We start from the raw sequence: 13,039 nt of genomic DNA on the forward strand, positions 1-13,039 counted from the left end.
CCCGTAAGTTTTGGGCTTGTATAAATTTAACATTCCTCACCCAAATAATCTCCCAAGTATCTAATGGAACCAATTCATTAAAGTTTTGTGCCCATTTAACCATACAATCTTTAACTAATTATGCTTCTGAATCCAGTTCCACTAACACCCCATAAATTCTTTTGATATGGGTTCGTCTTTGATCTTTTATTTGTTTTAACAAATTCTCATCCTCTCTAAGCAAACCCACCTTACAATCTATCTTCCACCTTTCCAATAATTGTCTATACTGAAACCATAAAAAAATAATATTTTCTTGTGTTAAATCTTCCATGGATTTTAATTACCAATTTTTACCATCCCATCTAAGTAATTGTATATAAGAAATGCTATCCACTTAACTCCTCTCCTTATCCCTTCTATCGCATGCCATGGAATAGGCCATAATGGGATTCTTGAATCACTTCTATAATATTTCTTCCAAACCCAAAGTAAGGAAGTTCTTAAAATATGAGACTTAAAAACCCTGTCAACCTTCTTATTAAAAATTAAATAGGCATGCCATCCAAAAAGTAAATCCCATCCCTCCAGGAGGAGTACATCTACATTTGTTAAATTAACCCAATCACTAATTAATGTTAACACCACAGCATCATAATACAATTTTAGATTCGGTACCTTGAGTCCACCTCTCTCATGAATATCTTGTATAATTTTAAGTTTTACTCTTGGTTTTTTCCTTGCCCAAATAAATTTGTTGATACCTTTCTGCCATTCATTTAAATTAACCTCATTCTTTAAAATAGGTATCATTTGAAATAAAAAGAGAAACTTTGGCAAAACATTCATTTTAATCGCTGCAATTCTCCCCAATAGGGACAATTGCAGCTTCTTCCAATTTCCCAAATCCTTTTGTATTTTAACCCACAGCCTTTCATAATTATTTTTATACAATTTTGTATTAGAAGCAGATAAGATAACCCCCAGATATTTTACCTTATTAACAACCTCAAAATCTGTCAACCTAACTAGAGTCTCCTTATCCAAATTAGTCATATTTTTAAGCAATATTTTAGTCTTATTGTTATTAATTTTAAAACCGAAACTTGTCCATACTGATGTATCAGTTGTAACAGTTCAATTACAGAGTAACTTGGTTGAGATAAAGTAACAACCAAGTCATCTGCAAAAGCCCTTAATTTATATTCTTTTTTATTAACTTCTATTCCTTTTATTTTCTGTGATTCCCGAATTTTAATCAGCAAAATTTCCAAAGTTAAAACAAACAGCAGTGGTGACAATGGATAACCCTGTCTGGTCCCCTTCTCAATTGAAAACACCTCTGACAAACCTCCGTTAACTATAAGTTGTGCCGTTTGTTTTTGATAAATAACACGAAGAGCTTGTAAAATTTTTTCTCCAAAATTCATTTCCTCAATTAATCTTAACATAAATTGCCAGTTTAACTGATCAAAAGCTTTTTCAGCATCTAAAAGTATCAATCCTGCAGAAACTTGGTTGTTTTTATCCAAATATTCTATTAAGTTAATAATTTGTCTAACATTATTCTTCATATACCTTCCAGTTATAAAACCCGTTTGATCCATATGTATTAATTGTTTTAACACCCTCATAAGTCTATTAGCTAGAATTTTCGAAAAAATCTTATAATCTACATTCAAAAGAGATATGGGTCTATAATTCTTTGGTAATGTGAGATCTTGGTCTTCTTTTGGAATCAAAGATATGAAAGCTCTGCCCCATGACAAGAAGGTCTCTGAACCCTGTAATATATTGTTAAAAAGTTCTCTTAAAGGTTGTTTCAACTCTTCTACCAAGGTTTTGTAATAAATAGATGTCAATCCGTCAGTACCCGGTGCTTTACCTAATTTTAGTTCTTTAATTACTATCTCAATTTCCTCAGTGGTAATCAAACCATTAATTTCTTGTTTCTGATCTTCTGTTAATTTAGGGAAGTGAGCATCTTGTATATATTTATCTATATCTGAAGCCTGTACTTTCATTCCCATATATAATTTTTTATAATAGTCTAAAAAAGATTTCTTAATCAGCTCCTTCTGATATACCACTTTACCATTATAATTTATTTTATCTATACTCCTCAACCTCTGTTTCTTTCGCAATTGATAAGCCAACCATCTCCCTGGTTTGTTAGCATTGCAAAATGTATTATGTTTCATATACAATAAGTTGGTTGCAGTTTGATCAGCCATCAACATGTTAAATTGTGATTTAATCAATTTTATAGATTCTTTAATCTTCTCATCTGTAGGATTCACAATTAAGGCTTTTTCTTTTAATTTAATCTCCTCTTCCAACTCCTTACATTTCTGCACCTGGTTCTGTCTATAAACCTTATTCATTCGTATCAAGACCCCCCGCATGTAAGCTTTACCTGCATCCTAAACCATTGGCATTGAAGTTCCCTTATACATATTTAAAGCAAAGTATTCCTTTAATTGCTCCTTTAATTTCTGAACATTCTTTTCTTGTCTAAATAAATTTTCATTCATCCTCCAAGATCTCCTCTCCTCTTTTTCATTAACCAATTCCATCCAAACTGGACTATGATCCGTCAATGTTCTAGGAAAAATCTTAGCATTCTTTACCCTAAAATATAAGTCCGTTGTAATAAAAAAAAATCAATTCTTGAAAAAGATTGGTGTCTATCCGAGAAAAAGGTGAAGTCTCTCTCTTCCAAATTATGTTCACGCCAATAGTCTCTCAACTCCCAGTCCTCTTTCAAATCAAAAAAAGCCTTAGGTAATTTAGCCTGTTTAAAAGAAATAGAAGATCCTTTTTTATCTCTTTGTGTATCTAAAACACCATTCCAATCTCCCATTAATATAACAGATCTATAGTCCAGCAAAGTCAATTTTTGATGTAGCAATCTGTACTATAAGTACTTTTTTACCATACAGTCCCACTTCAATCATGACATATCTCCCTTGAGGATCAGAATCTACTAAACAAGCTGATAAATTTTGCTTAACATAAATAACTACACCCCCTTTTTTCCCAAGAGCAAAAGATGCAAAATGAGATCGCAGTTGGGTGTTAATTAAATATTTTTGATCCTTAGAAATAATATGTGTTTCCTGCAAACAAATAATATCATTGTTATGTTGCTTTAAATAGTGAAATATTTTCTTTCTCTTCTGAGGGAAATTGAGGCCATTAGCATTCCATGTCAGGAGCTTTACCATCTCCCTTGGCCATAAGCCTGGAGAAGACTGCTTGAAGATCTGCCATTGAAGAATGTACCGCAGAACTCTTGGGTCTTGCTCCTCCCACAGGCTCAGAAACAGATTCTTGTAAAACTTCTTTAACATCTTTCTTCTGTTGTTCCTTTTCCTTACGTCTATGGGCTGCCCGGGTCATCCTTTGCTCTTTCATCCCTGCTTGTTGCAACCACTCAGCCTGTAATTTTCCAGCTTCCATCAATACTACTTCTTCAGACCGCTGTTCTGCCTCCTTGCCATCCAAAACTTTCATCATCATAGGTGGTGATGAGCGTGCTCCCAGGACCGACATATAAAACTCCTTTGCTTTAGAAACAGTATTAAGTCTGTAACGCGTCCCCACATGACTCACCACTATGCCAATCGGAATCTCCCATCTGAATGGCATCAACCTTTTTTTAAGTTCATCAGCTAAGAAGGCAAACTCTTTTCTTCTTCTTAAGATTTTAGATGGAATCTCCTTTAGAATTATAACATCTTGTGTAGCAATCTGAAACCTCTTATTGTAAAAAGCTTGTATAATTTCATTACGCAGAGATCTTTTCCCCAAATAAATTACCACATCTCTTGGCAAATTTCTTTGCTTTGCAACCCAGGAGTTAACTCTAAATATTTAACTATATCTTGCCTCAAAATAATATTATTCTCCACTAAAAGCTCTTTCACTTCACCTCTAATTTGAGATATAGCATTTCCCATTATATCTTGCATGTCTTTTACCATTACTGATGACAGAGGAGGGGAAGGAGGTGGTGTAGCTTTATGTTGTTGTATTGGTAAAATCGCAGGAGAAGAAGCCACCTTAGGTACTGTAGAAGTTACTTGCCGCCTTGAAGCCATTTTCAAAAAGAAAAGTTTTGTTTCTTCTTTCCTCCTTCTTAAAAAAAAAATAGAAAAAATACAAAAAAACCCCTTAAAAAATAACAAAAAAGAATTTGACAAAGAGGGAAAGTAATCTTCCTGAAACACAAATCCAGCTCAAAAAAACCTTTAAGAACAATCTATTCCATTCCGTTCCGTTCCGCTCCCTTCAAGAAAAAAAAAGAAAAAAAATCTTTCCAATCGCCATTTTACTTTCCCTCTTGATAAAAGAAAAAAGAAAAAAGGGAAGTAAAAATCAGTCTTTAAACTTAAAGTCCAAATAAGATCAAAGAAAAATAAAATCCTTTATCCAGCTCTGTCCGCTTTTAAAATAACTCACCAGGTTTCTTTAAGCGCGGAGGTGGGAGCGGCGTCTTGCTTTGTCCCTTGGGGACAAAGGCAGCTGAGAGGCGGAGACAACCTGAACTTCGTGGGAGCACTCTTTTCACCCCCAAAAGAAAACTTCCTTGGGGGTGTCAGAGGCTCTACCTCTATTCAGGTGATACTTCCCTCCCTCCCTTTGCCCAGGAAGGAGGTTTTGAGCCGCAGAACAGCTGGTGCCTGCTGTTCTCTGTGGTTCTAATGCTTTCTCAGGAGGACGGCTACAAAGCAGCCGCCATCGCCAGCGCTAATCCACCGGAAGTCCTATTATTATTATTATTATTATCATCATCATCATCATCATCATCATCTCTGGGTTACAATTGTTAAAACATTTTAAAACAAAGAACAAAGGGGGAACCCAAACAAAAACAGCATAAGAGAAAAGAACAACAATGGCAAAAAAAATAACCTAAGTGAAGTGAACAGAAAGGAAGAAAAGGGCATTGATATCTTCTCAAAATCCTGAATGAAAAGACAAGTCTTTAAGGCCCTTCAAAATACTAAATAGCAGAGTGATAGCCATTCAATTTCTGGGCAAATTTCATTCCAAAGTGCTTCTTTATGAAGTTAGCTTCTAAGCAAATACAACGATCCAATTAATGAATCTGTTGTAGCCATTGTTATCCAAGACCTCCAGCAGGCACCTTTCCTGATCCTTAATGATTGAAATTCTTCTGCATAGCAATGCTGCAAATTAGTTTAGGGACAACCAGCGTACAAAACATGTCTAAAATCAGATGTGCCAATTCTCAAACTAGAAACTAATAAAAAAAAATCTGTTTTTGAAATAAATTCACTTATAACACATTGAGAATCTTTATTGTCATCCTGTGCCATATTTCATTTGTGGCCAGAGCATTTCTAGCAGAAAGCTAGCAAGGATGGTGTCAACTTTAAAATGAGCATGGCTGTAGCTGGTTTCCCTTTTCATTTCCAATTGAAACAAAGAAAGGAGGGATGGGGGTTTCCAGGTGCTTCGCTAGTCTAAATAAACTTTTATTCCATGGGAACTAAGGCTGCTCCCAAGACTGCAATTGCATAAAAAGCTCACCAAGAAGATGTATTGGGGAACACAGTTGCTTGCATAGTCTTAGGGGTGGGATTTCCTAACTTTGTATTGGGGAATTGTTATATGTGTCTTCAGATTTGGTTTCATTTTTGTCATGCCGATACTTTGTAACTAATAAACATGTTCTTTGAGGAATTTGCAAGCCTCGGACTTTTGCTTTATTTGTCTCTGTCTGTCAGAACCATGACATTAAACCAAGTCTCTTAAAACTTCATTTTCTCAGGATGCTAGGTCCCGACTGCCTACCCACTCACTTTTGGGAGAGCAGTAAAGACTCGATGAAGACTCGAGATGGAGGAGAAAGTTGAAAACGCTGCTAGCCATAACAGGACTCAGGCTGTCAGAGTGCAGGCTGGCTCTCCAGCCACTGAAGAGGCATTACTTGCAGGGGCTTGGCCGAAGACCAGGGTGATCCAACCTGGGAAGCTGGTCCCGCAGGAAGGAGCTACAGCCCTAGCGGACCTCTTTCAAGCTGAGGCCATCCCTCAGCACAGGAGCACTCATGTAACTGCCGGAGAGAAGCTCTTATTGCTGCCATCTCAGGGTTCTTCATCTGCAGATGGCAAGAAAGGAAAGAGGTCAATGGGATAGGATAACTCCGGAGTGTGGCGATTTCAGTCTGCAGTTCACAGCTCCTCGCTTGAACAGCTGAAGGAAAGGTTCAGCTGGCTGGAGGTAAAGAATATTATTCCTGTTGCCCAAGAGGTGGGTGCCATGGGGTAAAGGCCAAGAACTACCCATCTCTTTCCCCCCCTTGCCGGAGCTCCAGCCCAACTGCTGGAGCCCGTGCTGCTTCGCCCCTCCCCTAGCCAGCTGTGATATCAAACCCTGTATCCCAGCCAAGTCTGTTGCCATGGCCTCAGGATGCCTGTCTCGAAGCCCAGCCAAGAGGAGTCTGGAGAGTGGTTCATCCACTTCCCCAGGATCAGCAAGCCGCTGAAGCCCAGCAGTAGGTGCAGGCAACTCTGCCGAGATTTGAACTGCCTCCCATCAAGCCCATCTTTGATGGGAATCCCGAGAAGCTGATGTTCTTCTTAAACTAGATGTGGGCTCATTTAGATCACTATGCTTATGGGGCATAGTGGATGGAGCTATGATGGTGAATGCTGTGGCGGCAAATTTAGAGGAGGAAGCGGCTGACTGGGTGACCAACCTCCATGATGAAGGAGCTCCTGAATTGCATGACATTAATCTATTCATGGAGCAACTAAGAGAATGAATCCCGAGTCTTGCTGGCTGAGAAAGAATCCACCACCTGAAGCAAACAGGTTGCCCCACAAAAGAGTATGTCTGTGAATTCAGGAGAGTTGCTAACCGGCTGGGTTATGATCAACTATTTCAAATGGGCTGGACTGTGACTTGCTTCAAGTCTGTATCATTTGAGTCTTCCTAACCTGCTATGTGAGTGGTACCATATGGCAATGGTCCTGGATATCGAGCTGCACCGCCCTCGAAAGTCCAGTACAACTGAACTCAAGCTGCTGCATGTCCAAGAAAAACTCCTCTATGGCTGACATCCCCAAGCCTCTGCAGCCACCAGCGTCTCCAAAGCACCAGCCAGGGCTTCAATCAAGTGCTACTGGTGTGGTCAGATGGGTCACTGTGCTATGGAGTGCCCAGCTCCTTATCCTCAACCCCAGAGCATGCCAGTCACTCCCGTGAAACTGCACAGAGCTCCCAGAAGGGGAAGAGAAAAAACAAACTGGGCACATCAAGGCCTGGGTGTCGAAGCCTCCCCTACCACTGAGCTCGAAGCCAAACCCCAAACCAAGCCATAGCAGATACCGGCACCGGACGACAGTGACAAGGAAGTCAAGGAGGACCCCATGGTAAGTCAACCCATTCCCTCTTTTGCCATTCCCAGCAGGCTGATAGTGCCCAAAACAGGTGCTCACATGAATTTGAACATCCTAATAGACTCAGGATGCACTTGGTGCTTAATTAACTTATCCACTGTGCTCAAACTGAGCATCTGAGCCAAGCTATTGCCCCTGTCCATGAGGTTTGAGCAGGCCAATGGGTCCCTCATCAGAGGTGCCCCTGCCACACACCTAATTGGAAATGGGTTGGCATTGGGAAATCATCCGTTTTGTGGTGGTTCCAAAAATAACCGAAGCAATAATTTTGGGGCTAGCATGGTTGGATAAATGGAGTCATAACATATGGAGGGAGGAGGGAATGCAGAAGTTAAGACTGAGGACAGGTCCCCTCCCACCTGTGACTGATGATAAAACAAAGACACTGGCCATCAGCGAGATTCGATGGGAGCCCCTCAAAATCCTAAAGACTATACCTGAAAAACTGTCAGGGATTCAAATGGCCCCACTGAATACTGTGATTTGATGGAAGTGTTTAGTGAGAAAGAATGTGACTTCCTCCCCCCACACCAGTCTACAGACTGTGCTGTTGAAATTCTGCCCAGTGCCAAGCTCCCAAAACCAAAAATATACTCTATGACACCCAGACAGATGAAAGAACTGAGAGAGTACATAGATAAAAACTTAGTTCAGCCTGCCAAATCACCCATGGCTGCTCCCATACTGTTCAAGGAAAAGAAAGATAGATCTTAGATCAGGGCTTTTCAACCGAAGGTACTTTGGCACCTGGCAGGCGGTACGCAAGCGTCCCAGAGAAGTGGTAGTGGAGGGGGAGAGGAATGAACTGAAGTGGTGGCGGTACCGCACAACCCTGAGGGAGAGAGAGTTGGAGCTGCAGGGCTGTCGGACTTGGCTCCAGCTGATTAGCGCTTCTGGGAGCTGGAGGTGACTGAAGACAAAAGGAGGAGGGGGGGAGAGAAAAGAGAATATAAAAGGTTTTGGTGGAAAAGAGCCAGCAAGGGGCTGCCCCGCCCTACCACCTGGTCACATGAAGAGGAGGTGGTGAACATCCAACATTGCTGCTGACCATCCCTGCTGATCACTCAGGAAAGGAAAAAGGTAGGAGAAGCACTTCCCTTTCCCCCAGGATGCCAGTGCTCTTGCGCTTGCTGCCTTTTCCATGCACCCCCTGGGGGCAGGGCAGCAAGGATGGGGGGCCCTTGCTGGCTCCAGGGTTGCCCTGTGGATCTAAGGCTGAGTGTGTTCCAGCTTTGATGGCCCCTGCCAGTAGATCAGTGCCATGCCCACTCGCTGACCTAGCCTCACAGCCACCAGGCTTCCCTTTCACCGGGACCACCCCTGTCTGCATGGGATAGTGATAGCTGGTGGCAGCTTGGCTAGTGGCAGTGCTGGCAATCTCTCCCCCTCCTGTCATCCCTTCCTGAGCACAGAGGAAGGAAAGAGAAGCAGAGAAGGAAGGAAGGAAGGAAGGAAGGAAGGAAGGAAGGAAGGAGAGAGAGAGAGAGAAAGAAAGAAAGAAAGAAAGAAAGAAAGAAAGAAAGAAAGAAAGAAAGAAAGAAAGAAAGAAAGAAAGAAGAAACTGGGAAAGGAACTGTCTTCTGAGTGCTTCACAGGTTCGTTTTTTTAAGTTGCCAGAGGCTCCAGGCAGGAGGCTTCCCATTTTGACCCCTCCCCCCATTGTTGCCTCTGCCTGAAGGGCCTCTGCATGGCTCTCAGCAGAGGCCCCTCTCCCAGACCCTTGCATGTGTTTGTGTGGGGGGGTGGAATTGCGCATGCAGGGGTGGTCTCATCTCTTGCAGCCCACACTGTGACACTGAGGAGGAAAAGAACGGGGGAGGTAAGAAAAGCTGCGATGGGAGCTTCTTGCATCCTTCCCCAGGGATGGGGGTGGAAGCTGAGGGGCGCAGGGTGCGATGTGATTGGCAGCATATTGAGAAAAAGAAACAAATAATCCAAAAAACCAGCTTTTATTAGTTTGCAGCCTGCCATTGCAGAAGGACTCTGTTGAGAGTGTGGGACTGCAAGGAGTAAGAGAGACACACACCCGCATGTGTGCTCTCTCTCTCTCTCTCTCTCTCTCTCTCTCTCTCTCACACACACACACACACACACACACACACACACACCTGTGTGGGTCTGGGAGAGGTGAACTGAGCCACACAGAGGCAATGATGGAGGAGGGGAAGCCTCTGCCTGCCTGTTGCCTCCTCTGCTCAGAGCCTCTGGCAGTTTTTTTTAAAAAGCAGGAGACAGAGGAAGGAAGGAAGGAAGGAAGGAAGGAAGGAAGGAAGGAAGGAAGGAAGGAAGGAAGGAAGGAAGGAAGGAAGGAAGGAGGGAAGGAGTGAGGGAAGGAACTTGGTTGGAAAGGCAATTTGGTTGGAAATGCCCCAGTTCAAAGGAGGGCTGTCAGGGCTGAGCAAAGCCCAGGATTGGCGTGAGCAGCTACAGCTAATCAGTGCTTCTGTAGGGCTATGGGAGCTGAGCAAAGCCCAGGATCGCCACGAGCAGCTACAACTGAATGGTGTTCTGCAGGGCTATGGGGGTGAGACAGAACCCCCAGGATTGGCACTTCCAGTGCACACAGAAAAGGGGGGGAGAAGAGAGGATATAAAAGGAGAGAGAAGCGAGGATATAAAAGAAGGAGGGGAGAGAAAGGATATAAAAAAGGGAGGAAAGAAGAGAGGATATAAAAGGGGAGAGGAGAGGATATAAAAGAAGGGGGAAGAAGAGAGAATATAAGAAGGGGGAAGAGAAGAGAGGATATAAAAGAAGGAGGGGAGAGAAAAGATATAAAAGAAGGGGAAAGAGTATATAAAGAGGGGAGAGAGGATATAAAAGAAGGGGGGAGAGAAGTGCAGATAGAAAAGAAGGAGGGGGAGAGAAGAGAGGATATAAAAGAGGCATGAGAGAAGATATAAAAAGATGAGTGGATCTGGTTTCTCCATTGACTTTGTTTGTCAGAAGGTTGCAAAAGGGATCACATAATCCTGGGACACTGTGACCATCATAAATATGAATCCAAATGTTGATTGATCCTGGGGATGCTGCAACAGTCATAAGTGTGAAAAATGATCATAAGTCACTTTTTTCAGTGCCGTTGTAACTTTGAATAGTCACTAAGTGAACTGTTGTAAGTCAAGGACTACCTATATTTTATCACTTTTTTCTTTTTTTGGTCATCAAGTTTTTGACACCTTGCTAGGCGACTGGTGGTATTCGAATATTGCCATATCCTAAAAGTGGAATAATCTATGAAATGGTTAAAAAGCCCTGACTTAGATTATGCATAGATTTTAAATCTTTGAACATAGTCAGCATGGAAAATACATACCCCCTCCCCCGATGAAGGACATGTTAGCCCACTTGGCTAAAGGAAAAATTTCTACAAAGCTGGATGTAAGAGAGACTTATTACTGGATCTGGGTGAGGGAGGGGGATGAGTGGAAAACAGCTTTTAATTGCCCGTTGGGGAGCTTCTAATTTAAAGTGATACCATTTGGACCAGGGGACCCCCGCTGTGTTTATGCAATTTATAAATCAAGTGCTCCATGATCATTTATACAACAGGGTTTTGGTTTATCTTGATGACATTCTTATTTACACTGAAACCATGGATGAACACATTAAATTGGTCCTTGAGATGTAAAAGAGACTGTTAAAAGCCAAACTGTATGCAAAACTCTCAAAATGTGAATTTCACCAGTCATGCCTTGATTATCTGGGGTATCGGATTTCAAATGAGGAAGTAGAAATAGATCCTGCCAAAGTCAGAGCAGTACTAGAATGGCAACCCTCATGCACCCATAAGCAGCTTCAAAGTTTTCTGGGGTTTGCCAACTTTTATCGTCAATTTATTCCCTTTTGCAAAGATAGCCGTGCCAATCACCAATTTATTCAAAACAGGAAAAGGAGGGGGAAACCTCTGACCTTGTCAACCATTGCAATGGTTATTATAGTGCCAGACAGAGACTCTTTGCTGCTGAACCAGTTCTTAAGCACTCTGACCCCGGACAACAATTCACCATTCAATCTGATGCAAGTGACATGGCCGTAGGTGCCATTCTCTTACAAAAAAATCACAGAAACCTTGTGCTTACACCTCCAGGAAATTAATTGACACCGAGAGGAGATGGGCAGTTTGGGAGAAAGAGGCTTTTCAGTTTGTTGGGCATTGCTGACATGGTGTCATTTTTTGGAAGAGGGAGAAATACCTTTTGAGGTATGGACTGATCACAAAAATTTGGAGGCTCTCAAGACCCCCCTATAAATTATCCCCCAATCAAGTTCGGTGGTTTCACTTTTTGGCTGATATCTTGTCTACAGTGCCCCAGTTCAAGAGTCACTGAAAGGAAGTAATTAACTCCATTATTCCTCCACGGCAATCCACTTCGCAAATAACAACCAGATTGCACACACAGAGATCCCCTGCTGGTGCTGACAATTGCTTGCTAAAGGAATTAAAGGAGGAATTAGAGACAGATGCCTGGTTTAAAGATAACAAATCTATATTAACCTTAAGGGGAGGACTAGCTTGGAAGGGTTCTAACTTGTACCTTCCTGATGGCCTCAGTCTCCAGGTATTGCAATTGAATCATGATGCTAAGCAAGGAGGTCACTTTGGATTTTTAAAAACTTTGCATCTGGTGTGGAGACAATTCTGGTGGCCAAGAATGAAAAAGTACATTGAGAGTTATGTTAAGATTTGTGCCACTTGTGCTACCATGAAAAGGCATCCTGGAAAACCACTAACAACCTTGGAGTGACCTTTACATAGCTGGCTCAAAAGGATACTATGGTTGATGGTATCCAAAGCCCTTGAGAGGTCAAGAGTGAGAATGGTTGCATTACCCCTATCCCGCCAGAGATTGTCCCGAGTGTGATCAACACTCTATCCCATAGCCAGATCTGAATCCTGAGTGAAAGGGGTCCAGGAAATCTGTTTCATCCAGGACTCCTGGAGCTACCAAGCAACCACTTTTTCCAAACCTTCGTCAAAAAGGAAAGAAGGAAGATTGGATGAAAGTTGTAATGATTTTTTAAGGAGAGGACAAAGCAGGGATTACTTGTAGTGAGGAATTTATCACTGCATAAACCCACCCGCTAGTCACTATCTTGTTGGCTTTCCTCAGCCAAGAGGGATAAGGATCTAATTGAGAGGTGGCTTATCCACTTCCCTAGATCCAGCAGGGTCAAACTGTTCCTAAATTACTGGACAAGATATCTCCCTACAGATCTCATCAGGATTGACCCCACAAGGGTTCTATCTGGGAATGAGTCCAAGCAAATCTTATCCAATCTTATTCAATAAATTCTTCTGCACAGCCCTGAAGACAATCATCCAAGTTCCGTGGCCAGCAGGGATTGGATGATCCACAACAGAGTTGATGGGTGACATACTGTGGATGCAATAAGAGCAGAAAAATTGCATTCTTTCACCATTTTAGTCATGAGATAGGCGTTAACAGCAGTTCTAAGATGTGTCCAGTCAGAATCACCCTTCGTTTTCCTCCAACGGCACTCTGGACATCTCTTAATCCATTTCTCTGTGAAATTTTGGGACTGAAGGGCTGCGAGAGGTTACATAGGCGCAATCCTGTCCAGAGGCTCAGCATTCACTAACATTTTGGCAGAGCTATGTAATAAAT

This window comes from Crotalus tigris, unplaced genomic scaffold (genome assembly GCF_016545835.1).
Source record: "Crotalus tigris isolate CLP2741 ecotype Arizona unplaced genomic scaffold, ASM1654583v1 scf7180000017666.379230911805:20528666, whole genome shotgun sequence".
Taxonomy (NCBI): domain Eukaryota; kingdom Metazoa; phylum Chordata; class Lepidosauria; order Squamata; family Viperidae; genus Crotalus; species Crotalus tigris.